At 36.7% G+C, this 27,594-nt stretch overlaps 1 long non-coding RNA gene across 6 annotated transcripts in view; it reads right to left on the bottom strand.

The window, feature by feature from the left end:
- Positions 1 to 844: 844 nt before the first annotated feature.
- LOC136267430 (uncharacterized) overlaps positions 845 to 27,594 on the bottom strand; it is a 57,268-nt gene continuing 30,518 nt past the window's right edge. Inside the window, exons 4-10 of one of the 6 annotated variants that reach the window (XR_010706678.1) lie at positions 25,517 to 25,618; positions 17,265 to 17,384; positions 16,673 to 16,803; positions 9,403 to 9,492; positions 4,057 to 6,737; positions 3,897 to 3,997; positions 845 to 3,839 (exon numbers count right to left, since the gene is read on the bottom strand). This is a non-coding gene — a long non-coding RNA (uncharacterized lncRNA). Of the gene's footprint in view, positions 6,738 to 9,402; positions 9,493 to 16,672; positions 16,804 to 17,264; positions 17,385 to 25,516; positions 25,619 to 27,594 lie in introns of all 6 variants that reach the window. The other 5 variants (XR_010706680.1, XR_010706675.1, XR_010706677.1 and 2 more) reach the window with 5 other exon arrangements.

Below are 27,594 nucleotides of genomic sequence, written 5' to 3'. Positions count from 1 at the left end.
AGTATGTCATACACAAGGGTAAACAAATACTGATGCAAAGACTTAAAGGATCCATATTGAGGAAAACTAAATAGTAAAATTTATGATATCCATACAGAACAACAATACCTGCTTCTTTACAGGTGGCATTATTACATGTATAGCTAATCACCAGCTGCAGCTACTCATTTTTCACAAACTGCAAGTACAAAATCTTATTTTTGAAAACACAGCTGACAGTTCTCATTTGAAAATTACTTATGATAAGATGAAGTGGCCTCTTTTATATTTAATCAGTCCAAGATGGTTTCCATTTTGCAAACAAAAGAATTGCTGTTGCTATGTTACTCATATCATTGGATATTTTACTTACTTGACTAAATCTATTAGTTGCAACACACCCATATACATAATCTTGTGCATTCTGACATCATTTTTAATGGTATCTGTTAACTGTAAAACTAAATTGACAGATAGTTATTATTTAAACCACATGCATCTTAAGGGTATGTTATAGAGATATATAGCCATTACATTATGTAGCTGTGAAATAACATATGCTTATTCACATTTAGTTATTGCACCAAATTTTTATTAAGCTTTCTTGCTTCTTACAACTCAGCAAAAGGTGATAAAAGATTCTTCTCTAAAGTATGTTCACTCTGATATTTAGGGACCAGCCTATTATGCTCAATTTTTAACCTATTATGCTATGCTGCATTGCTCAAATTTTCCCCTTTTATGCTCAACATTATGCTCAGTTTATTTTGTTGTGCTCAATATTATGCTCAGTTTATTTCGTTGTGCTCAATGTTATGTTCACTTTATTTCATTGTACTGATGTATGTTATATACAGTAACTTATAAAAAGTTGTCTTCGAGTCATAGAGCTTTAGCAATGTGATTAACTGATTATGTAAAAAGCAATAAAAATTGATGATAACAACAGTACAAGGGTACAGTGTAGAATATGTATAGTTAACAATAAAAGAAAGTATCAAGTTTTACTTGTTGTATTGTAGCATTAATGAAGACTTAATGTAATCCTGCAGTACATTGTCCTGCAGGTGTCCAAATGATACCTTCAGTATTGAAAATACTCTTTCAACAGCTGCTGAGGACGGTTGGACCAACACTACCATTTGTGCAGCTGATGACCAATTTGGGAGCTCTTCATTGTGATTTAGCCACCAAAGGAGTGTGTCTACATCTGGTGAGGTATCGGCTGCCTTTGCAACATATTGAGGAAACTCAGATTTGAGATCATCCAAAATGCTCTGACTATTAAGAAAGGTGAAGTTCCTTAATGTGTTAACAGTAGTGATATCTGGTTTCATTTCCTTTAGTTTGGCTGGGACAAAAAGATGAGCAGCTTTGAAGGCAGACAAACTCGCAGACAGTTCATTAGAAAACTTAGTTTTGAAATATTGCAATTCTGGTTGAATCCGTGCTTTTCCATATTGTATAAACTTGTTGAGCAGTTCAGTTGATCTGCTAACCAACTTGTTGGCCACAGCATGGAGATTGGGAAAGTTTTGCAACTTTATAGCTGCTTCTAATGTGCTAGATATCTCATAGCACCTGAATACCAAGGCACTATCTCCTTCAAGTTGGTATGTTGCCTTAACAAATGGCTCCCTTGCATCGACAACTGCTGCAAGTTCTAATTGTAGAAATTTGACTTTGCGTCTGTCAGACAACAACTGCAGGAGCTTGCTACCTGTTGCAGGTGATGCTTTTGTTTCTTTTTAAAAAGGTAAAACATCCCCAAAAGTAAAAACACCTGATGAAAAACCTCCCATATGCTCCACCACCTAGTAGCACTAAATGACTTTACTGATATCCCTGTTTTAGTTCTCCATTTTACTTATGCAAGAGAACTATGAGCAAATAAACTTATCCACAATGTGATAAATTCATCCAAAATAGGTGTATCGAATTTCTCACCTACTAGGTCAATCATATGTGAGTAGCAGCCAACATCTACAACATATGGAAAAACAATTTTGATAGTTCACATAACACAACCATTCACCGATGCCCTATCATGCATGCATGCCAGTAATATATTTGCACAGATTCCATATGTAACTTGCAGAATGCTTATGACTTCCCGGGCAATTTCTTCACCTGTCATAGACTTCGTGAGTATCTGAAATTAAATCAACCTTTGCTTGAGTTGCATGTCAGAAATAAAGTGCAGCACAACTGCAAAGGCTTCCCCAAGCCTTGTATTTCCATCAAAAATTACAGATAAATACTGCTCACTCAGTTCTTCATGAACTTTTTGCTGTTCTTGGCTGTAAACAAATGGTATAAAATCAAACATTCCTCTAGCATCAGTTAATCTGTATGTATGCTCTTCAAGTATTTCACGTAGGGGCTCTACTTTTGTTAATGGAATTCCAGCCTTCAAGAAAGCTGTTACTATCTTCACACGATACAATTTCTGAGCTTCGGGCAAGCTTTCTCCTCTTGGGCTAGCATTAGCTTCATAGGCTTTTATTGATTCTACAATTGATTTATCAGTGATTTGTTGTTTGGTTCTTGCTGATTTACTGGTCTTGTGCTTCAGTGATGCAACATGGTTCTTGATAATACTTCACTTAAGTGACAACTCTTCTCAACAGCTATGACAAAACAATTTTCCAGCTGAAATTCCAAAAAACTCACCTGGAAACTCTGAACATCTTTGAGCAGGAGTGACTGATTTGGGATCAGTGTTACAGGACGACAATGAAACCTTGCATTTCTTTCTTTTTGGCAGAATTTGTTGGACAATTCTTTTCTGACACAGATCTGTAGATGTTGGCCTTCGCAAAACTGATAATAGTGACCTGTTACTAACAGTTTTGTTCTGAGCTGTTTCAGTTGTACTTGTAGTACTCGACGTGACACATGCCATGCTGCTTTGAGCAGAAATCTCACCACCAGAGTCATAATAATTATTCACTTGAAGAATCAGAAGAAATATCCCAAATTTGTCCTACCATTTTATCTTTTTCCCCAGCTGCCATGCTTATGATGTTGTAGAGAACAGGCATACCTTGTGGCAAGTTTATAGTTATTTCAAATATAAGCGCACAGTTAATTTGAAGTGCTTTAATTGTTCTTTACTATAAAAGTTTTGCCTATTATACTCGCATTACACTCAATGCTTTAATATATCTATTATGTTCAAATTTATGCTGGCATAATCGGCGGGTCCCTACTGATATTGCTCATTCTTATACTTGTGTTTGGATGCAGCTCTGTCAAATGAGGAACAAAATACTAGGTAGTTTTAATACTTGTGCATGTGATCTAATTTTCCCTTGTACAAATGGCTAGTGTAGTTATTTCATAAAGTACTTAAGCAAATTCAAAGAATTTACCTATCACAAATACTGGATAGGCGCAGCAGTGCTGACTCACTTATGTATGTAATTAATGGAATTAGAAAGAATTAAAAATCTGCCAAAACAAATAATACTCAACATTACTTAATTAACAGCCATCCGTTCTGAATTTTAAAAAAAGACCCTACAAAATGCACACAACTATATATCCTACATGTTGACAACATCCAGTCACATGTCAAGTGATATCATATCATCAACAATACAACCAACTGAATAGCTTGCAGATATACCTTATACAAGAGTTAAACATATTCACTACATTGTACAACCATAACTACAGGAAATTGCACAGCACTACGTAATGTGAGATGAATTTGATTTCAGCTACAGCCATACACAGGTTCATACTGTGCTACTTTGGTATTGTCAAGTTTCAGTTCATATGTTTTTGGATGGCTAAGTAATTGTAAATCCTTTCAGATTCAAGTGAATTTCTGTACTTTTCCTTGCTACCTAAAACTTGATTTAATTGTTGTTTAAATATTGACAACTGCCAATGCCTTTTCATCACTATACCTCATAGCACGTTAGTCTTAGTTACATTGGCATTGTTGTTGGTACGAGTATGGTATGAACAGAGAAGAAGAGGATACTGCTACTGCATCCATATTAGGCTACTATCAGAGACAGCTGACTTGTGTACACAACACTTTGCTAAACACATGATTTATTATACCTTTGTCTAGTCAGTGTATGACCAATGATCAAAACATCCTGTGGTCTTCCTGAACTTTCCCCATTCAACCTCACTCTATAATATCACAAATATTTTTCTGACACTAGAGCAGTAATCGAGAAAACATGTTGTGATATGTATACTTAGCAATAGACCTCAAAGGCACTATATTCAAATTTTTTCAAGGTCAGCAACAACGTCTGCAAGAAAATCCTGTATACCACAAAATAGAGGGAAAGAACACTTTATAATGTGTGACATAAATTGAGAAAATCGTTGATCTACAGATTCTACGCACATCAATAGATCGTGAGATATGCAATGTTAAACATTTTAATCCAGTATAGCTTGGGAAGATGAGTTTGAAATTTTCACCATGAATGCAACTAACCATATAGAGTTTACTTCATTTCAAGCCAGCTATTGATATAACCATGATTTTGAGCACCTTAGTTTCATGACAGTATCTGTAACACAAGCATGTCACTATGGGTGGTGGGTAGGTCATTGGTGTCTACAGCCTTAATACTAGGCTCTCAAGGCCACCTGTGCCACTGAAAATTAAAGAAATGTACATGTACGTAGAAGACATATACATCTGGGCAACAGCCCAAGGCTGTTCATGTCTCTAGCCTCATGTTTATTACAAGGTGCCTAAGTGTTTCCAGAGGCTGGCACACATTTCTAGAAATCCATTCATGAAAAACAGCCTAGGCAAATCAGTGGCATGACTGCTGGTGCAAATGTGTAATGTATTGGTATGGCTATCCATTCATGGTGAAAAGTGAACTTCCCTGGTGTGCGTAGATTGAAACATTGGTCACATATATCAAATATCTTCACACAGTGCTTAAAACACACTAAATGTATCAACACCACTGTACATTTATGGCATGAAACATTATAACACAATTTCATTACACTATGGTATATTACATAATTAGGAAGTATTGTGTTGTTTGCTATAAGCTTTCTCACAATGGAATTGCAGGATTAATTCCATATTTGACATTGCTGTGTTCAACCTATGAACATTATTGAGTTTGTCAATATTGCCAAATGATTTGTTAAAAAATACACTTAACATCACATTATCATTCTTGCAGGCAACACAGTTTCTTGGAATTCAGAATTCTAAAAGTCCTTGAGACAAAAACTTTGTACCAGAATTCCACCGAAAAAGGGAGACTGAACTTCTAGCGGCATTTGTTTATTTTATTATTGTTACAGAGTGCTAACATGTTTAGTCTGTGTATCCTACAGTAAAGGACATTAGTAAAATCTCCCAGAATACACACTTATGTGTATGTGTCTAGTTTAGAGTAACGAGCAAAAGAAAAAGAGTGTAGTGTTATACTACTTTGCCAGATGGGCATATTTTACATTGCTACAATGTGCGTACTAGTCATTATCCAATGGTTCCATGTCATGAAAGCTGTAAACAAGTTCATTTTTGTTACCATAATGAACTCAATATATACATACATAGTAATAGGAGAAGTGGTAAAAGGCCAACAGCAAAAACAACCCTAGATAAAATTACAATTACAATGAAATAAGCTGCAAAGTGAACAGTCAGTAGATGAATTGGAAACTACATAAATAGCAGAAATATACCATTCCATCCTGCAATTAGTATACAACTGCTAGTACAGGGTTTCACATTATAAACAACACAGACCAATAAGTGGACCCTTTGTATGTAAGTTGATACAGCTGTCTTAATGTATAAGTTACATATTAACTGTTTAGTCCTTACAATATATGCCCAGTTATAACTGTTGTCCCTTTTGTAGGATTTGAACAAATTATACCAAAGTATCACATCTTGTCAACTTAACATCAGTAGAAGCGTACCCTACACAAGTCATATTGTGTGGGAACATACAATGAACTGATCACAGTATACAATGCTCACAGCATTTAACATCTAAGTACTAGAATGGAACATATAAAAATAGTTATGTGTTGAGTTTTTGTTCATAAGAGTTTACAAGTGTAATGTACTAAACACAACACAAAATGAGTGGTGTAATGCACAAAACGGTACAGAAATGAGTACTACACAATGTTAGTACAAAAGTAGGAATGCTTCAGATAGTAATAGTACCGGCACTATTGTTTATAGTCCATGTAATAACTACACAAGGTCACATATTAAAGCCACCTGTGATTAGATAATGTTTGAACTCATGTTGTACTTGTACTTGTGGTATGTGTTTGTTTGTACTTGAAACATATGGTATGTCTTGATGTGGTGTATGTTGTGTGTGTGTGTGTGTATGTGTGTGTGTGTGTGTGTGTGTGGTGTGTGGTGTGTGTGTATGCGTGTGTGTGTTTGTGTGTGTGTGTGTGTGTGTGTGTGTGTGTGTGTGTGTGTGTGTGTGTGTGTGTGTGTGTGTGTGTGTGTGTGTGTGTGTGTGTGTGTGGTGTGTGTGTGTGTGGTGTGTGGTGTGTGTGTGTGTGTGTAGTGTAGTTGTAGTGTTTGCATCATCAAAACACATGTAAGACAGGTATGTGTGGGGTGCATACGAGAACACACTTATATTAGGTGGGTCACCGACCTGGATGAACAATTGACCAGGATCTGATTAAAGTCAGGGAATTAATACCCTTTGTACAAAGTGCCACTTTTATTCTGTGATGTCAAAGTGGATAAGGTCCGAACCAATCAATGGTACCTGAAATAAGATTTTAGTGGTGAGAGATGGTACTTCACTATGATAATGTATATATATATATATTCCAGCAGGGGCAAAGGTGAGGCATACATACACACTCACAATACAAATGTGTGATGTTTTATATTCACAAGTTAAAGGAAAAATTAGGAATTTTAAGTTCGATTAGGAATCATAGAAAAAAAAAGAAGGAAAACAAGGGAGGTTGCCTACACCTGCAGATATACTAGTAAGCATTTAATCCCTAATTCAGTTTATACCCCATTCTATGATCCCTAATTGAACTTAAAATTCCTAATTTTTCCTTAAACTTGTTTGTTTACTTTTTTGAAACATTACTATGACTGGTGAACCCACGTATCTACCGCATCAAAAGAAAGGATAGCACCAGAATTAATGTTTCCGTCTGAATGCGTGCCCCAGCTATCAAATACTGCTTCAAAAGTGCAGTGGTCACTACGCTTTGCTTTCAGCTACGTTCAGCCCGTTACACAGCACTACAGACGAAAAACAGAAGAAGAAGACTTCAAGAAGTGTCTCTGCAACAATCCAGTCACCATGAAAATACACCGATTCGCGTGCCCCAAAATATCAATTACTACCTTGAAAGTGCAGCGGCTAATGTTCAGCCCATTACAAAGCATCACAAACGAAGAACAGTGTTAGAATTGTATCTGCAATCAATCTAGTCACCACGGAAAATACGGATGATTCCTGTATACAAACGTACTGTAGGGAAGCCATGCATCATGCTACTGTGAATTGACACCTTTGCTTGTCAGCAAAAAGAAACGGAACATAAAGGAGGACAAAGGTATGTCCATGATGCGTGCATTGTATGTACTGTGGTATGCCAAAAGGCATGTCTCGGGACGAAGTGACGTTGAACAGTGAAAAAATCAAGCCCACAGCCTTAGCTGTTATTGAGTTACGCTTGCCTGAAGGCATCAGGCAGGCAGGCGGGCAGGCAGGCAGGCAGGCAGGCAGTTAGTCAGTAGAAAATTCCATTGAATAATTTTTTTTTAATTTTGTAACAATTTATTGGAAGCCTTTAGGATCATACTGAAGGCACTTTTGGGCTTGGTTACACCTAACCAATACTGCCAAGGTGCCAGGATGGAGTTGTGAAGCCGGGTTTTGGCCACTTTTGGGTGAATTTTTTGGCTATATAGGAAAACCCATATCTCCATCATCCCTAATATACAGTACTACTGTACTGTATGATATCAGAAGTTAGGTTTGGTTTTGCCAGATGGGCTCACTACAATGCACTCACTAGTCATTGTATGATTCCATGTTGTGAAAGCCAAAATCAAAGTTTACTTTTTGTTACTGCGTGACCAATTTATCACAGCCATATTGTCAACCATGACACTATATTGGGTCAAGCAAATAAGGTCCACTGCAAGAGAAAAGTTAATGTGTAGATTAACCAAACAATAACACAGTTATATTTCACCAGTAGTCTTGCATTCAAAAGTGGGCATGTCTCCCAGCAACTGGATGACTCATATAGTATATGCTGTATTAGCTAATGCTTCCACAATGAGTGAATAATGAAAATTGCATATAGATGATACAAAAGGTTATCTGTTAATACTTGTTGTCTAAGTACCGAACGATCGAACTACTATAATACAGCATGCACAGTAGTCGCACAGCTTGATTTAAGACTCTACTTTTCTATTTCTACTTGCTAGCTATAAGATTAATTTCTGAGGATTACATTTCCAATTGTCACTATCAAGGAAGACGTTATCATCAGCACACATGATGTTGCAATGCACAATCTGAGTCAGACCTACAGTACGATTCGGTCAGACCTATTTGATCTGGACAAAATGTGCACAGAGTTTAAACTCTGATGCGCACACACACGTACAGTGTGTGAAGTTCGTATATATAAGTACAAGCAAGTGACTGTGCATTGCATGGGTAGTAGGTGTGATGTGGGTATACCCACTACATGACTACGTATACACAAGTATCTACAATGACATGTACAAGTGATAGATATATCACTACCTAGAAGCATACACATAAAGTTATTATCATGGCATATTCATAGTAATCATGTTGCATATTAACTGTTAGCTAACAAAGCCACTAGTCACCTGAATCTAACTAGTCATAATATGAATAGTTGAGACAATATACCTGAAATCAATTCCTTTACTATATTACTAGTACTATGTACATAGCTCACTGTTCTCAGGAAATACTATCATGCTTCATTTTTTTTTCATGATACTACCTGTACTTACTCTTAAGGGAATGCAACACCACAAGGTTTCATATCACATATACAGTACAATTTCAGGGAAGAATACACATTCACACACTACATTGTGATAAGTTTGATATCACAGTAAAAACAGTCATTAAGCCAATAATGATAAACAAATTAAGCCATAAGTGGGAGATGTTGGAAGCAATGACATGAAATCATTACATCATCAAAACCCAGCCACCATTTGGAGCCTGGATCATATGATAGTAAACTTTTTGTCAAGACAACCATGTTTACTGGCTTATTACCATGGAAAATTCAGAAGCCTCTGAGAAGGACACTATAGTACTTCACATATACCATCTAGAACATCAACTAAATAACACCTTCCAATATACTGACATGTTATGTAGAGATGGTGACAGGAATACTAACCTCATAAACACCTGATAAGTGGTAGATGATGGTTTCATATAGGACTGGTGTAGTGTAACATTCTACACAGTTCACAAAGGCAGTAGGTACCTAAATGTGATGGGTAAGGTAAATATCACATTACAATCATAACATGTCAATTATGTACTGTAATACAGAGAGACACTGGGATGTTTGAATGAGACACTTTTATTCTGCCTTAAGACAACAACTGCTAGAAAAGTTATGTTATCAGAATCAACATCTGAGAAATGTTGCTGAAGTACATGTTATAGGGTTCATGATAAATTCTTTCAAACAGTTCCATCATACACTGGATCAGTGTCTGAATGAATACCATTACTGTTGTTTCATTTTCATAAAAATTTGTTTTATTTTCATAAAAATTTGTTTTGCCACGAACCATAGCAAAACTCAATACACTTAAATTTTTGTCAAAACTCAATACACTTAAATTTTTGTCATTTTATAATCTCTAAACATATAGGAATATTTTGGGGGACTTCATTTCACTTTCAATACCTGTATAAACATTGCCACATAAACTATATAATAAAATTCAAGACGACTTTATTCTTGCATGCCACCTGTAAAAAGAGACTCTAGTGGTAAATAGTTTGAGCTCATTTCACTTTCATAATAACTTGTTTTAACACGTAGACTGCATAACAGATGCCTAACACATCATCACAAGAAGACTAGAATGAGAGAAGTTTGAAGAAATCAGTGAACTACAGCAAGGAAGCTTGCTGAATTTACAGTACTATGTGTCAAAAAAATTTTAAGCTTATAAGAGGATAGAATACATGTCATTACGATGACATTTAACACTACAGGAAAAAATCAAATTACGTACGATATACATTAATTTTCTCTTTCAAATACACATATATTTTCAAGTACAAGGAAAAATTGTAATATTCGATTAGAGATTAAGGGAAGTCACCTTAACTTGCAGCTATATAGTGAACATTTGGACTTTTAGGAACATTACTACTATAGTGTTGCTACTGGATGAGTGTTTCATTATGAAATTGATAACAATATTTTAGTACACAATACAGGAATATTAAATAAAAATGTAATGAGGTCTACACAATAACAAGCTCTTGTACCTGTACACAGACTTAACAAAAGAGAACCATTCTAATGAGTTCCATTTACAAAATCAGTATGTAAAAGGTTAAAACTCTTTTGTGTAATAATTAATGGGAGCAATTGCCTAATAAAATATATTCACTTATGGCTAATAGTATGATGCACACAGATAATGAATACAATATTGACTGACTAACTACAGCCATTATAAACCATCAGACACTTTGGCTGCTGAAAAAGGCTGTTAATAAATTAACTTGAAAAATACACTTACACTATGATGTTACCATTTTTAAACAAACAACAGAGTAAGGAAGGTAGCTAATGCCTTATGCCAGCAATATGTTATATTAAAGTATTGAACACTTACATAGACTATTCAGTGGAGTATATAGACTTTTTACTTTACCCAGGTACTGGGTGGGCAAGCCACTCAGCCACATACACATGCCCATCTTCAATATAACATCTAAAATGTGTTGTGCATCACTATGTATGTGCTATATCTATACTAACTGCATGCAAAATAACTAATATCACTAGACACAAACATTGACTACTATCATATTCTTGACACATACTACTCGACTAGGAGGAAACTTGGATTTAAAGCACCAGGCACTTCTACAATCACATGACAACTGTGGACTAAAGTAGTCAACCTACAAATAGAATAAATGAAAGATACACTGACTAAACAAGTACTCCATACCTTTGACTAGTCAGTAACTAGCTATCATCTACCAAGGCAGCACACAGCCATACGGGGTACATGTCTCAAAACTTGCTCGCATATGTTCACATCTGAATTTTGTAAACTATACATTACTTAATCCAAACCAAACTTGAATGGGCACTATTCACCACACTATGAAACATTCATTCAGTCCCTGTCACGATGCTGCAGCTGGTAGTCATGTTATCTTTTTTCTATTAAGTGCCTTACATTGGCAATACCACAATCAAAACCAATGCAAGATCGCCGTTTCTCCTCTGGAAAGAAAGGCTTGATTTGACATGAATCAGCATTGCATAAGTATTCTTTACAATCATTATTGTTTTGTGGTTATTCAACACTGATGGTGAAAAGCATTTACCAAGGCACAAGTCAAATTAACCAGGGCACAGGCCTGGGTAGGCCCGGGTATAGATACGCCACTGAGACTATTGGAATGCAGCAACAAGCTGAGTACAGAGATTTTAAAATTTTATTCAACATTGAACAGACATATAGCAAACAAGGAAGTATAGTTTATGTACCGAATCTTCCTACCTACATATGATCACAGCGATATGGAATATACATTATTATTATTATTATTATTATTGTAAAACTCACATCCGTGAGTAAGTTACAATAGGGTGAAAATAAACTATAAACTTTACAATTAAATAGTTCTTAATAGTATCTATATTATTACAGCTTATAATATGTCTAGGCAGATTGCTCCATAGACGAATTGTAGCAAGAAAGAAACTGTACTTGTAAACATCTATAGTTGCATCTGGCTGTATGAATTTAAGATCACTGCCCCTGGTATGCCTTGTTTTGTATGTTATATAATTAGGTAATGAGGTTTAGTGTCAATTGACACCCCCATGTATTTAGTGCGCACAATATATGTGACCAGATTTTACAAAACCGATCCAAATCGTATATCAGGCAAAATCAACCTAACACCTCCAGTGGATAGCTACACTATCGTACTAGTAGTTTTGACACCAGTACCACTCAAACTACTCGAGGCTGGTTTCAACAGATATCTTTTCTGGGGTGTGTATGTAGAGCTCAAATGATGGTTTTTGGCCTTGTGAAGGACCTGGCTTGGCAAGAATCAGTGGTTTACTGGTGGACAGCCTGACAATGTTGGCCAGATGTTTTTCTGTGGATTTTGCTACATATCAGTCACTAAGGAGCCAGCACAGCCCTGTAATCTCATCTTTGGACTCCAATTGTCCATTTTGAGGTCTAACCCTTGACCATCCCACCACCCCCACCCTCCACCCCTTTGTGAGCACTCGTGATACTACTTCACTCATCCAACTGCTCAGATTTTCTATCTTATTTGGCAGGAAACTCTATGAGCAGCTACAAGTACTGGAAGTGGTCTGAAAGGTAATAGATTGGTGTATCTTTAGTGTAAATTTCATATGCATGCTTGCTATTCTTGGAGAGTTATGCTGGCTTGAATTCTTTAAAACCGTTTATCTTGAAACTTCCAATGTGTGATTTGGATCGTTTTTCCAAAATCCAGTCACATATTATCAAGAGTATATAATGGGGAGGGAGAGTATCAAACTACGCTATACGCTGTGAAAAATGAACCCGTAAAGTAACCTGCATACTTTTGTTTCTTTTCGTAAACCTCACCGCTGTTGATTGCTCAGATTTAACACCTCAAATGTTTTAACGGGTGGTCCGTATGGAATTGCAATGGCTGAAATTCCATCTAGACGTGTCACTTTAACTAGTACAACTGTTGAGGCAAGGCATGGGATGGCGACCATGATGAAACCTCTACCATGATGAAATATCGAAATATCGACCTCGCTCAACCATTTCTCGACGTTTGCTTTCCAGGTTAGCTGCTTCTGTCTTTCTCTTTGTACGGCGAGTTCCTCTGCGTAATGTGCCATACTTTTCTCGAGTACACCGTTCTTTCACTCAGTAGTCACATGTACAAAGTGCGCCCACTGCACTTATAATTAGTCACCAATCAACACAAATCACTGAGTCATTTGAACGATGCCATAGGACTTTACGGGCTCATTTTTCACAGCGTATAGCGCAGTTTGATACTCTCTCTCCCCATTATATACTCTTGATATTATGTATGCGTTTGTTTGTGTACATCACAATGTATATTAAATTGCATATTGTGAGTAGGTATTTTTACATGTTTAATTCTAGTTTTACTAAAATGTTGATTATTTATTAAACTGTAGTTTCTGTACAATAATATTTTTACCAAAATCCATAAGCCCCGAACTAAGTGATGTTTTTGATGAATTTCTTTTCAAGTTGAGGTGACTATACTCCAGTGTGTTATGTTCATTTAAGTATGAAATTGGACATATTTGTTACTACTGATGAGCTGATCCAATAACAGTTGCCTTATGTGTGAGTCTCTATAAGATCAAAATACTGTACTATACTGTACAGCAGTAATATACCCAATAAAACAGTCAAACACTAATGAGTGCATAGTAATAATCAATTTATTGCCTGCATCTGTGTTTGCTGTATCTATAGGGACATGCTAAAAAATAATGATGCATTTCCAGAAATGATATGAAGCAAACAATGGCACTAGATGTATGAGGCTATAATTGCACGACTAGTAAGTGGAGTTGCTGTTTTACTTAGTTTTTTAGTATGTCTTACTCATTACACAGCTCTACATACAGTACACACTGCCATGAAACTCACCTAGAATAAATTTGCTATACAATAGTTATTGAGTGTTGAAAGAATGGCACAAAAATTATGGCATTTTAATTTTTTTGGACACTTCAACTGAGAGCATAGATTTTCTTATCCTGATGTTTAAATGTGGGCAGGAGGCTTATTGTCAGTAAATTTTAAAGTTAATAAACTACTGCATGCACTATAATAAATAAAAATAATAAATGTGGCTGCTCTATTAGAACATTTATCTTTTTATCAAGCATATCATAAATGCTAATTAGCCACTTTGCACTTAGCAGCAACATCTAGAGTCGTATGGAGTTTTCAACTACAATAAGTCACCATGTAGACAGTTCGGCTACAAACATATCACCTTGTAGTGAGTTCAGCTACAAACAAGTCACCCTATAAAGAATTCAGCTACACAACAAGTTACTGTGTAGAGAGTTCAGCCACAACAAGTCACCCTGTAGAGAGTTCAACCACAAAAAGTCTACTTTGTAGAATTCAGCTATGATACAAGTCATCTCATAGAGAGATCAACTACAATCATTTGCAAGACACCATGTAGTGAGGTCAGCTACGTACAAGTCATCCTGTAGAGAGATCAGCTACAATCAAGTGACCATGTTGATAGTTCAGCCACACCCTGTGAAAATTTCAGCTATGAACAAGTCACCCTGTAACAAGCCACTTTCTAAATCATCACTAAAATGAATAAGAGTTTAAATCTGTTGATTTAAACCTAGTTAATGGAGCATGCACGTGAGCACTTGTAGAGTTAGTGGGCTCTTATTGGAATAATCACGCATGCGCTGTAGTCAACACGAGGGACACGCCAAAGGTCACTAGACAGCACTCAAGTATTCCCACCCCTCCCCTACCCATTTGTGTGTATAGTGCATGTACATTAGTATACTAATCACTTGTTAAGCATAGCCTACACAATCATGGTAATCATTCCAATAAGTCCGTGGCCTCTATTATTGATGTGTATCTACATATTAGATGATAATTTGGTTGCCTTTGGTCCTGGTGTTCTTTTATCTCCTTTTTTTCCCTTTGTCACAGGATATTGCTGGTACCACAGAGGAAGTCAGATGTTGTACTGGTATTAGCCAGTGGTTGAAGGTTGGGTGTTGCCTCACAGTCACAGTATCACCTTGCGTTCCAGAGCTGCCTCTGGACAAGGTTGACAGATGTGTGTGTATGATTGTGTCTCTGATTCTCCACAACTTCTCATGCCGAGTTACCTCAAAGCAAGGCCAAACACATCAGTTGGGACAAGCAGCATATTATTAAAGGTCTTCATTGCCTTGCGTTCCAGAGCGGCCTCTGGACAAGGCGAACCTCACGTAGCTACATACGTGAGCAAATTCTCCATCCCAATTAGATTGGGATGTGACAGTGCCGGAGTTTATGTTTATGCCTTCCTTTCCCCATTAAGCCATACCTATAAATAATGTTATAATGCAAAAGATAGGTGGCCTACTCACCCAAGCTATTTAGTGGTCATTTGGGGTGCTCAGGTTAACCAATGGACGTCATAAGCAACCTAACACCTAATCGCCAGGCTCAGAACTAGTATCAAGGTTTACCAACTCCCCCGGCAGGCAAAACTCCGGCACATCTACCAAACCCACCACAATCATCGATAGTGGTGTCGTGCCCAGTGAAGTTGAAGCAACGCACAAGAAGATAAGGTAAGTAGGTGTGATGCTTGTGCACTACATTAATTGGTATTAATATCATTGCAGCCATTTCTTCATTGGCTGCCACTTTTGATTTTATGTCTTTTCACCCTGGCTTTTTGGGGTCACACACTTGGCTGTATTGGTTTTTAGATATCACTTCTTTTTGTAATTGCATACACCAAAGTTGGCCCTCTGACCAGCTCTGAAACTCCCTTTTTACTAGTTTTTTATAATACTTTTACAGATCCAACGTGAACGTGCACAGACACAATTAAAAATCAAAGATTAGTATTGAGGTTCAGCTAGCACCACATGCAGGATCAATGTTTTGAACCACACATATATATTTGCCTTGTAAATGTATGACTCATCCCATACATGTATGGAATGTTCCATACGTGTACATTGTACGTAGATTACCTGTCCCATGTGTGTATCATATGTGCACGGGGCCCTATACACACACTGTGATTCTGAACCACTATTCCACAGAATTGTATAAATGCATGTAAAGGAGAGACAGCATTATTCAACCAGAATTCATACAGGATGAATTTTATCAAATATATTACCCTCACCATTTTTATACCATATATAGTACTACTGTATATACACTGATATAACAAAATTCATTGCCAGTTTCTGTTGAAACACCGTGTATATAATGATGCTATCAGTCAAGCAAGTTGGTGCTTAACTAATAAACATCCTTACAGTTTCTTGAAAATGTTATGAATATACAGACACAGTAGGGAGTAAGCTCATTACAAAAAAGTGTGCCACACACACACACACACACACACACACACACACACACACACACAGACACACACACACAGACACACACACACACACAGACACACACAGACACACACAGACACACACACACACACACACACACACACAGACACACACACAGACACACACACACAGACACACACACAGACACACACACACACACACACACACACACACACACACACACACACACAGAGACACACACACAGACACACACACAGACACACACACACACACACACACACACACACACAGAGCAACAGACACATACCAGATATCTCTGTTCATTTAGATTTCTGCACACTGTATAAAACACCCATCACAGGTGGTCGAGAAATCTTCCATACAGTGTAGCTGGCTGGTCTTCAGGACAGTCCAGAGATAATATTTCTAGTGCTTCAGCTATGAGTATAAGTACATTCATAGTATAGATTACTGTTGATAACTTACATGTAAGATGTAAATATTTTTGCTGAGACAAAATCTACAGACTGGGTATACATAGTTTCTAGATATTTTGCTTCTGATTTAGGGACAAATTACATTTGTATATCCCTCGATGTAATGCTTACAGGGATATGAAGTGTACTAGTCCCAGCACAGAATCAGAGGGTTCCTCTGTGGGAAGTTTTTCTTGTGTGTGTGTGTGTGTGTGTGTGTGTGTGTGTGTGTGTGTGTGTGTGTGTGTGTGTGTGTGTGTGTGTGTGTGTGTGTGTGTGTGTGTGTGTGTGTGTGTGTGTGTGTGTGTGTGTGTGTGTGTGTGTGTGTGTGTGTGTGTGTGTGTGTGTGTGTGTGTGTGTGTGTGTGTGTGTGTGCATGGATGTACTGTATGTGTGTTGCACATATAGTGCATCTCTATTTACCTGAACACGTGCTTCTCATATATAATTCAGGTGTGACTCCTTTGTCTCCTGACGAAACAACTGTATCATACACCAGCTAACCATTCTCGTAGGGAAGTCTTGTAGGAGGATGATATGTTTCTGGAAATTAAGGAAACAAACAAATGATCAAGCAGGAACGAAGCAAGCAGGTTTTGCAGCTGAATTAAATTTCAAATTTCCTCACATACCCACTTGTTTTTGAATTTAAAATTTCAACAGTGATTTACTTCACTGATATGCAGCTCATATAGACAGACTGCAACTAGCTAGCTATGCATATCTAAAGTAAACAAATGTTTCAAATACTAAAAGTATATGGGTTCATGTTGTCCCATTCCCTCCTCTCGGAGTCAATGATTGTTATAGGTTAACTGTTATAACAGCTAACAGGTCTACAGAGGCATATGTACTAGCAAATTCTTAACAGTTCCATCGTGTGTTGAACCAGTAGTTACAAATGCTATAATAAACACTTGACCATACATTACACAACAAAGTATACAGGAATGAAATGGTGTACATACACAAGTCTCAGTGTAGGAAGAGCTTCTGAACAGCTTTATTTTGTTTCACTATTACCAAAGATTAGCTTGGCATGCATTATATTTTATATAATGAAATTCATGACAGTTTTAATTTTTAAAAGGTTTTTAAATCTCCAATTATATGCATTGTACTGAGTAGTTGAATTTCATTTCACTTTCGTTAACCTTTTTTTATGTGAATGTAACTATACAACAGATATTAAAACAACTAAAATTTGTTTCAAAGTAGTTCTAGTTCAAGCTCATTTCACTTTCTTCATAACTTATTTCAGCAAGTAAACTGTACAACACTCAAACGTATGCCTATGATACAACACAAAGTATTGAAAGAAAGATAAGAATGAGAATCGGTTAGTAAACTATGTACAGTAATGACAAGGAAGTGCTTGCTGAATTCACAATCTGCTAAATAATTTTTAGCTGGTATAAGAGGATATAACACATATCATAATGTTTATAATTTATAGTACATCACACATCTATCAATATCTGACAAGTATGATACAACCTGAATGACATCAATACCAAGGAAAAAAATCCTAAATACAAATTATGTTCTTGTCAAATGCATGCAAGTGATGTTATGTTGCCATGTGTGTAGAAAGTAACAGTATTAATAGATAAATGAACTTCAGTTAGGTGTCAATGAAATAGATCATGTGGAGTGTGATGGTGTGATGTAGCCTAGCTCCTACAGTTAGCTGTTGAGCTACTTCATGTAGCTGCACAACTAAGTATGACAACCCAATCAAATAGCTAGCCAATTGGAAAACAGAACAAAGCCTATACAGCCATATTAATGTACATTCAGCTAAATAGTTATAGACCAGCCCCATTAATATCAGCTCCACAATAGTTCTATGTCAGTGTATATTTGGTAGAGGTTGATGACACATAATTATCACCACACAAGGAAGACATGTCACAATAGTTAAAGAAATTTATACCAATATAGGCATGAGTAAGACCTATATAGTGACTTGCATTGGTATATTGGTTTCACCAAAAAATTATGATAAATACTTTGCTACAAAATGTTAATCGATGATGAAGGACAGAACAAGGTCTACTGTATGTATTGCAAGGGAAATGTTCTTTTATTATCCTACAGGATAGCAATGTCTACAATGTACAACCACCTTATGCAAGTGGACAGAGTACCTTTCACACAACTAAAAGAGTAACGTATGAAAATTAATGAGCCTCATTCCATATAAATGTGATTACTCCTAAAAAGTATTCTGGGGCAGTATGGAGGCAGCACAGCTAATGGCATGATGCATGCAAGTGATGGATAGTAATTATAAAGTACTATAGGCACTTTGGCTGCTGGAATGTGTCGGTATATAACTCGTATATATAGTGACAATGCTGTATAATATATAGTGACAATGCTGTATTAAATACACTGGTGTCGCCAGGGAGGGTAGTTATATATCTTTAATAAATTATTATAAAGTGGTTCACACTCATGCAAACTGTAGAAATATACTGCATCAAACTTTAATTAGAACAACTTAATAATTACATATGATGTTACCAACATTATTTGTTTTAAGAGTAGTCAAGGAAGGTAGCTATAGTCTACCTACATATATACGTAACATGTGTTGGTATGTATACACATGTTTGTTTACTACTAGCTAACAATAGTGATAAATATAAACTACAGTTTCTGTACAGACACGTAATTTCCAATTTAATACAACCATAACTAGGTGACCATTGATTGAGATGAGGTGTTACTCTAGTGTGGTATGTTCATCAATTACGCATGAAATTGAACACATTCGTCACTAATAATGGGCAAATCTGTATAGCATATTGAGTTGATACACCATTTGTATTAGAAAGGTGACCTGAAGGTTAATTAAACTAATTACTGCTAGTAGTAAACAACCCACAAACTTCAATTTACACAATGAATAGTTGCTACTATTTACATAAATAAATGTAGCTATAGACACGTACACAGCAAAACTTTGAACAACAGAAGGTTCATGTACCTCGGTAGCTAGTATTCACTGAACCAAACAGGTTTTATGCCTTTGTTTATAGCCAAGATTACATCACACTAACACAGGTAGCTGGTATAATCATATGACACACAGAGGATGATGTTTGATAGTGGCTAATACATATTAATCAGATGGCTGCAGGTTCGAGGCTACCCAGGTCCAGTCATGGATCTTTTTTCTCCTTTCTTCACACTTTATGTAACAACCTCAAACAGGCTGTAGGTGTCACACTTTCTTCTAGTTACAGGGGTACACATACTGTTCTGATTTTGGCTTGATTGGATAACACAAGTCTTCCTACACATGATGGTTAATGTGCAGTCCTTATTGCTGACACAGTAAAGCAGGTATTTTTCAAGAAAGAAAATTTTTGCAATTTTTGTGGATCAGCTGCTATCCGTAAAAGTTCCCCCCTTCGAAATTTGCAAGTTGATCATCATTTAAAACATCCATTATACAGGTTCGTCTAAGAGTTGTTTTTACACTCAGTAACAGACAATAGTTGACTAAAATTTGTTTCATTACTTGATAGCAAGGGAGTGGTAAAAAAAACCAAAAAAAAAACATGTTTGTCATGTTCATGTCCAGCTCAACACAGTAAAATTGCACTTTAATCAATAAAATCACAAGCAGTAGTTACAACTGCATGTCACATGTCCAGGTGTTGCCAGTGAATAACTAACACACACATTATGTTTTTAGTCAGTAACAATTAACGAATTAGTATTAAAATGACACAGAATTACCCACAGATTACTATATACAGTACTCAGCATGTATGGGACTCCAAATATCATAAACATGTCTACATCAACAGAGCTACTAGACTACTGTTGATGATTTGTAGAAAAACTGTTTTCATAAGCAACTGTACACACTTCTCTAAGGAAAAGAGACAGCTGGTTGTAAATTTCAAAGGTTTCATTATTGTACACAATATCTCTAAAGGAAATAGAAACTTATAGGTATTCCAAGACTTACACAAAGTATGTAGGTCCCTATAGTTGAATAAGAAGTTAAGAGTAATGCGTTCTTATCAATTGACCCAATAACCATTTTATTATATTTTAGTCTGCCAATGCAACTTGGCAAGTTTTAGTTTGTGATGAAACTTATAGTTTAGCTGGACACTAAGCTGCAAACTCAACTACATAATCAAGACCAAAATTCTGTTCTATGTATCTATATATAAATAGTATTGGGGACCTGGTATAAACTGGAGAAGCAAACCCATATTGGGTGATGCTCTAGGTCATAATATATATATATATATATATATACCATGATCACGTGAAACTTCAAAGGCGCCACTGGTTGCATATAGGGCATATACACCCCAACCCTCAGGTGAGTATATATATATACCTACCTGAGGTGAGTATAAATATACTCACCCAGGTAAGTATATGTACTCACCTGGGATGTCACGTGACACATTACTGTGTCACGATTACAGGCTGATAGCCTGACGTAGGTGGGCGAACGACGCCTACGCTAGCATGATTAATCACCCAGATGACACAGGCTAATAGCCTTCGTCATGCTAGGCGATCAATCACCCCAGCCAGTAAGAGTCCAACTGTTAGGCGCAATCTGTGAATTTGTGCAGTTTATAAATTACGCTGCGCATTTTGTGAATTCATAAAATGTGCAACAATTTATAAATTGCACAGTTGTCCGGCTCGGCTGATGTGGCAAGGGCGGGCGACTGTGACAATACGATTGTATCGGTTGTCGACCTACTGTCGTTCTAAGTGTTAGATCACGAGATTTCCTCGTGCAGTGCATGCTGCGAGGTGTGAGTTTCTCTTGGAGTTTCTAGATACAGTGTAGAAAGAGGTCACAGAGAGCGAGACAGAGAGATATTGAAAAGTCAGTTCTGTAGAGGAAAATATCTTGATCCCAAGCACACCTCCAAAAGCAAAACAGTAACGGAGGAGAAGGCGCAGAAGGTAACAGACGTTTTGAATGGCTGGAACAGAAGCAGGCCGGATTTCCCAACCCTTTCAAATTCTGCAGTGAGTTACTATATGACAAAGAAGTTTGTTTTGTTAAACTACCCAGAGCTGAAGTTGGAAGATGTTCTATGTTTGCCTGCCAAACAAAGGGTAAGAATCCATCATGTTTGTGCCTGCCCTTCACAAAGTCTGTAATTAGCTACAGAATGAGAATGACAAAACTGTCTTTGGCACCATCATTTAGTTACAACAGTTAACTTATCAGAGCATGTGCATTCAACTGAAAATGTACATGTAGGCAACAAGAAAACACTTGCAGAGGTATGGAAGTATAGTGAATTATGTATGCTATCATATTCTCAAGCACCACAAAAAATTAATAGCCACTAGTCATAATACTCTGGACGTGATTGTGGAGATGAGTAGTTATTATAGCAATATTCTGTACTGAAGAAGTAGTCTGGTTCCCAATTCTATAATAATGCCAGCTGTTAATTGTGAAGGACATGCAAGTCAGGCTGGATTTTAGCTGATATTTTTGGCAAGAAAGATCAAACCTTCATGATCCCCATAGGCATAGCAACTAGTGTTCTGTGATACAGTACATTTTGTGTATCACGTATCACCATCAAAAAATTGTTTGATACGAAACTGTATCATGATACTATAATGAAGTGGTCATGGCTATAGTTATGACTGTGGTACTAGCTAGCATAACAGCTAATAGTTGTAACAACATTCACTTTATCTGTACCTTAAAGAACCGACACTGATTCTACATTCACTGTGTAAGAGAATGTCAATAAACTATAAATGTATTATACTGAAAAGATGCTGACAATCAGCTTGTGTGCTCTAATACGATCTTTTAGCATGGAAAAAACAACAACAGAGACCTGCTGTTACAAAGCACATCTCTACCTGGATACCTATGGTCTGTTACACTATCCAGCTACCACAAACATTATAATGCATGCTCCTGCAAAGGCTTGTCCAGATTATTCCACATTTTGATGAGTTGTCAAGATGGCTAGTATATATATATAGCAGATTGTTTACTGCTTAGAGATGTAGTTCTTTACACTTAAAGTGTAACAGCTACTGTTTCAGAAGGCTCTGAGTAAGTATATTTTAGCTATAACAGTAGCACTTAGACACGGGTATTTGTATGGCTTCTTGTAACGTCAAACTTTATAGCACAGGTAATGGAGAGGCTTTCTATTTGAGTCTGAGAGATCACTGTTACAGTTATAGAGAAATCACTGTCTATTCTACTAGAAAACTTCGATATATTGATATTTTCTAAGTACAGTATCATATCGTGATACTTATTTGCTATATCGATATATTGCTGTATTGATATGTATTGCAGATCCTAATTTATGGAGCCCACCAATATCAATTTTCTGATATGTTAGTTTGTAAAAAGATTGAGACACTCTAATAGGATAATCACTTGTTCTAGAGCAGTCAGTAAGTGATCTCAGAAGGCTAAAATTACAAAATGTTCCTGTAGGGGCATATCATCACATTCTGTGTACCATTAAGTAAACATTTGCACATTTGTTCATGTGGCGGTAAAATGTATCTATCTTCCTGGTAATAGTTGGATTTCTATGGGTGAATTGGTGAATTTCTTTTCCTTGTCTGTTGTGCCAATGAGTTATGATGTGTCATGCGCATTAACAGATAATGTTTGTTTGTTTAGAATCATTGGATGACTATTGTCATTCTTGTGGAATGATTAGTTTGGATGATGATAGAATTGATCGGTGAGGTATAGTTATGTAAACGAATTGTGTATTCACGTGTGGACTCCATGCATAGGTCAGGTGCAATAGTTGCTCATGGGGGTACCATGAACGGTGTCTAGGAAGACACGTGGTTACAGCCAGGCAAGATGAAAATGGATATAACTTTTCAGGGGCTTGCTGCATGTTCATCAAATGGAGCTGCACCTTTGTAACTCATATATTGGAGTATAATGATATGTGTCACACAGCATACCTGATTCCAAACTTTATATGTTTGCACTAATAACTGTATCACACAGAGGTGGCATTATGTAACCGTATGTTTTGTTACATCTACACACATGGGATAATGTGAGAGTGAAACTATAAGTACATGTACCATTTGGATTGGACATCAGAGACATGATGTTGGACATGAGTTACAATACACCGAACCTTATGTGCTGATTGACGTTTCATCACTGGTGCAGCATATTCGCTGTGTTGGTATGTGCTGGACAACTACTAGAAAAAGTATAGTGACAGGCTGGACTTGGTAGTCCCTGTGCCCATGAAAGCTAACCCACATGGAGAGATATCAGCAGATGAACCTAATACCACAGCGGCTGTAGTATGCAGAGGGCAGCAGAGAGAGACAGTGTGCACCTTATCCAGGTCAGCTGCAGAGTACGCAAGGGAGAGATACCCAATATAGAAAATGGAAACTAGTGAGTCACAGATCTTGACCCATGTTCCTTGTAGTAAACATAGCTATTAAGGGGCTTATTATACCTCCCTGAAAGCAGCCATGATACGCACTTGAATCGGCCAAGAACGTAGTGGCGGTACACTGAATGGACCAGAATCCAGGGAGTTCACAAAATGCGCAGCTCTTATGGTAGTTCACAAATTGCACAACAATTTATAAATTTTTGCCCATTTTATGAGTTCACAAAATGCGCAGCGCAATTTATAAACTGCGCAAATTCACAGATTGTGCCTAACACAACCACTGGACTCATTTTATACCCATACCTAGCGACTTCGATGATGAGTGGCAGCAAGTAACGTTGCTCCTACGTTTGTTGATATGAACGGACAAGTCCTGGCGATATACGGAGATATGTTTACTAAGTCCCACAATCAATTTGATTCTTCATTGAGAGAGCTGAATTGTGAGAGGAACGTTTCCAGCGTGTCTACCATGCCAAACTATGGCGAATTAAGTATAAGTATATACTTTAAGTTGGTTTGTGTACATATGGGTTGTTAGTAAGTAATGTAGTGTGGATTAATTTAGAAACATGGTATATATCATATGAACCATGGCTCACTTCGGTGTATTGCACTTATATACACCCCTCCTCCTCAGTCATTGGAAGTTTACTGTTGATAAACGCTTCGGCTTCGCCTCGGCATTTATCAACAGTAAACTTCCTCTGACTTCGGAGTTGGGGTATATATAAGTGCAATACACCTCGTAGCCATGGTTTATATATTACATATACATAGGATAGTATACTCTCATAAATCCCTGTAGAAGAGTGTGTTGTGAAGTTATGCCGTAGCACCTCTGCGTTCATCCATTTCTCTTTGCATAATTAATGATGTCCTTAATTGAACATAATATTGATTGAAATGCATGCCTAGCAATGTCTGAACTAATTCAAACTTTCCAATGAAACTTTAAGTGTGCCTTCATGGGTTTAGACAACTGTGTAGGCATTTTGTGCCACAAGCATGGCACAGTGTTAATCATTCCTACACTTTTACAGCTGCTTGTATGTCACAAACATCTTGTCATTACATCATAACTTCACAATACGCCCTTCTACAAGAGAGGACACTCTCCTCAGTATATTATTATGAACTCTTGATATAACCCATAAAGCATGACACAGCCTTTTTTGAAGTATACTAGTCATGGTACAGGATCACAGAGTCCCAGTTTTTCTTGTGTACATGTACTCTATTTACCTGTAGACGTACTTCTCAAGTGTGACTCCTTTGTCTCCTGATGAAACAAATGTATCAAACATCCCTCACAGGAAAGCTTTGAAGTAGGAAGATGATGTATTCCTGAAAATTTAGGGGATAAGCTGATTAAGCAGGAAACAAGAAGATTTTGTAGATATACAAAATTTCAATATTTCCTCAAATACCCACTTGTTTTTAATGTTTTATGTTCTCAAGTGATATACTTCACTGCAACTACAGTGGAGCCTCTATTTAAAGGACACTGCTTTGGGACCAACTGATTTTGATGAAATTTTACTGTTCAGTATAAGGAAGTAATCCTTTTTCAGAAGTAAAATTGTATTGGTAGAGGTCTATAGGGATCTCAGAAACTGTCCTTTATAAGGAGGGTAAATGCACAATGTCCTTTACAGGAGGGTCCTTTAGGATAGGTTCCACTGGAGTTATGTAGTCAAACAAACAGGTGAAAAATGTTACAATTTTCAGTAATTCTTATTTACTGTAGTGACAAATGAAATGCGTGTCTTTTCCTTTGTCAATTTATACACATGACTGAAGTATACTTATCCCAGGTGCTCAATTTTCATAACAGCATTCAGTTTCATGTTACCTTTATGCATAAAAAAATGATTCCAACCATTACATATGCAGTACTTAACTATATTACCTTCCCCTATACGTAGGTGCTCAGCAACATTCAGTTTCATGCACCTACAAGCCAACAGCATCATATTTATGAGAAAAAAGGAGCCCATGCAAAAAATTAGAAGGTGTGTGCTATTTCAGAAAAACATGAATAATAATGTGGATTTTTTTTTTAGTGTCCTGATCATTAAACTATTTGATTTTCCTTGTGACTCAATTTATGATTTTTATTAAGAGTACTTCAGAATTACAATATGAACTTGTACGCTGAAAATCTATAACACCAAAATTACAGTGGTCTATTAGCACAGTTACAATGCTACATCATATATGATCAGTGATCATTCCATAATCGTTGAAATTGTACAGTATGGTAGTACGGTATATATAGTAAAGATCATACCTGCTCACAAAAAAAGTATTAGCCAGAAACCAGCCTCACAATACTTTCATGGTGCGTTGGCAGTATAGCTATTGGTTTCAAGTGTTTTCCAATAAGTTGCAATGAAATTATAATATTTTTTGTGCGAGGAACTATGTTATGACTGATTGACTGACTGACTGGCTAACTAACTGATGCCTCCACAGCATACTTAATAGCAGCTAACTTAAAGGCTATAATGAGCTCAATTTATTTAACTGTTTGACATTACTTCAGCCTAACAAGTGTCTTTTGGCATACAGCAGTATGTACGAAGACACATCAGGAACTTGCCTTTGTCCTGCCTGTGTCCCATTTCTTTTCACTGACAACACAAGGTGTCAATTTGTAGTATAGCAAACCAATGGCTTTGCATTGAAAATTGCTCACAATTTCCACACAAATTATTGATTGTGAGCTATGGCTTCACATACTGTAGGACTGTGTAATTAGGGACAGAACACTATGTGAAATGGCTACATTGCAATTAGTATTGTGCATTTTATGATACATACATCTGGCAATATTCTTTGTCCTGATGCGGTGTTGTAGTAGTCCAGTAATCAAAAGTACCACAAGTTGCATGGTGTTTACGTCAGGGAATGCAGTTCTTATGGCCCCATTAGTGTACTTCCACAACACCACATCAGAGCAAAGTATAGCGCCAGATGTATGTATGACCAAACTTTTGGCAACAAATTAAAATTGCACTTCAGATGATGACCCCATTTGATTGTAATGAATATAATGACCCCTACCAGTTTGTATACAACATTCCTGATTTTTCTCTATACTCATGATAGTAGGGATCTCAATAATTTTGAAATAATTATATTCGCAATTCGTGCATTACACCTTGCACTGTAAAGCAATCATTTTTTAAATGTATACATTTGAGACCATTTACTACAATTAGGTAATGTGGATTTTATTTGTTGAATAGAGAGTTTCAAACATGTGTGGCTTGGTACACATTACGTTATAACTTATGTTTTGATTCATCTGATGCTAT

This window comes from Dysidea avara, chromosome 9 (assembly GCF_963678975.1).
Source record: "Dysidea avara chromosome 9, odDysAvar1.4, whole genome shotgun sequence".
NCBI classification, from domain to species: Eukaryota; Metazoa; Porifera; class Demospongiae; order Dictyoceratida; family Dysideidae; genus Dysidea; species Dysidea avara.
The sequence above is the reverse complement of the archived record's forward strand: the minus strand, read 5'-3'. Positions and strand labels throughout refer to the sequence as shown.